The sequence below is a fragment of the Anneissia japonica genome, unplaced genomic scaffold (assembly GCF_011630105.1).
Source record: "Anneissia japonica isolate Jap-2015-1 unplaced genomic scaffold, ASM1163010v1 scaffold26_len2425191_cov177, whole genome shotgun sequence".
NCBI lineage: Eukaryota > Metazoa > Echinodermata > Crinoidea > Comatulida > Comatulidae > Anneissia > Anneissia japonica.
In genome coordinates this window covers 2,183,980-2,185,798 of record NW_022685220.1, presented here as the reverse complement: position 1 = coordinate 2,185,798, position 1,819 = coordinate 2,183,980, and the positions used below count along the sequence as shown (strand labels likewise).

At 33.2% G+C, this 1,819-nt stretch overlaps 1 long non-coding RNA gene across 1 annotated transcript in view; it reads right to left on the bottom strand.

Annotated features, from left to right (window-relative positions):
- Nucleotides 1-227: 227 nt before the first annotated feature.
- Nucleotides 228-1,819, bottom strand: part of LOC117109332 — a 7,725-nt gene continuing 6,133 nt past the window's right edge. Inside the window, exons 2-3 of the long non-coding RNA XR_004445503.1 lie at nt 968-1,093; nt 228-745 (exon numbers count right to left, since the gene is read on the bottom strand). This is a non-coding gene — a long non-coding RNA (uncharacterized LOC117109332). The remainder of the gene's footprint in view (nt 746-967; nt 1,094-1,819) is intronic.

Sequence of the window (1,819 nt, the reverse complement as noted above, 5' to 3'; positions counted from 1 at the left end):
TTATACCGCTGTATAAAAAAAACAGTGGATTGTGACAGGTGAAAAAACGACAGTCTTCACAGAATGTACAGCTAAAAGAGATTTGCTGCAAACAGCAAAGTGCAGAACAAGGGCGAATCTCAAGTACTGGAACGAACGGTTGTTGAATTACGATTGCATATGATATACCAATAAAAAAAAATTACAAAGAAATATTTTGTTTTCGATAGTCTCTTTATTTTGAGACGAAATGGCAAAGTGATAAAGATAGAGAGTGTCGTTGGTTGAATAAGCGGCCTAGACCCGGAGAAGATCCCGACAGGTTGATGCAAGATCTGATAAGGCAAGGGAGGAAACACCTACGAACGTGGGGAAGAGAGGGCTGGACTGTGAAATATATCACTTTCCGGCGGTCGAAGACGAAAGGATATCTAAAATCAGGATGCTTGTACAATAGATCGAGAACGGCTATCCCAGGTAAGTGCGGCGACGTCAGGTGCGTCGTTCACCGCGACCCCGAAGACCAGTTATTTTTACCAGCTGCCTATGATAAAAGAAATAGAAGAAGAACAAAAAAATGAGATAATTTGGACAAAGAATGCGTTTATTTTTTTATACGCATACAGAAAACCAAAGCGAAGGAAGAAATGTGCCAATTGAAGGTAAGGGCTGGACTCGTTATTATTGATGTTAAATAATGCTTTTCAGTAAACATGCAATGACGAAAGGAAATCTGAAAACAGTTCGAAGATGGTTCGACATGTATCTGCAAGAACAAAAAAAAATATAATATTTGATTAATTTCTATTGATTTAACGAATAAATGCTGCGCCACCGCAGTGATGTTTGAATTACGTTGTAAATCATTTCATGAGTCAACCGAAAAAAATCAAGTAAAATAACTGTTAAAAACCAAGAAAAAAACAAATTTGCTAAATTCAATAATAATATCTATAAAACAAAGAGAGAGAAAAAAAATTCATTTTACCTCTATAGATTTCAATTCCACCGAAATTTTTCTAGTGGAAATATGGGAATGCTGCAAGACGTATTCTAATTAACGAGGCTGGATACACTACAGCATCGGACAGGTTGATGATGGTTCTACACGTATCTGAAAGAACAAAAAAAAAGTTCGATTAAGTTATATTGATTTAACTAATAAATGCTGCGCCTACACAGTGGTGTTCTAATTACGTTGCCTGTGTTGTGCACTTATTTAAAGTATCAAAAAAATAGCTCTTAGAAACAAAACAAAAAAAAAACGCTAAATTCAATAATTATATGCAAAAATAAAATTAAGACAAAAACAAAGAGACAAAAATGTAAATACGATCCACAAACTTGAAAGAGACAAACAAGAAAACAAAAAAGAAAGATTTTAAATCGATCGCTAAAATGCCGACCTAAGAACTTTAAGCAACCAAGCAGCAGTAAGCCCACAGCTGCGTAAATAGGAGAGTGTAAATAAACTGAGCAGGTGAGATTTTAACCTTGCAGCCTGTGCGTTACTATTTTCGGTTCTGGTAGAGGTAGAAATGAATCAAACGTTAATTTAAATAGAATACCAATACATGCTATACAACATATAATAAAATAGAAAATATAAACATATAAATTAAAGGTAATTTATATCTAATGGGTGATTATTATAAATAATCATTACAGTAACATAATATACTGCAATTATTATACAGTATCATGTCCCTTATTATATCATATTGGTCAACAGCATTTATAAACTGCTAATAATGATGATTATGTACTAAATGAGAGTACTAATTTAATCTTATTTATTAACTATAATCCTAGAACATAATTCAATATAAACTTACATCAG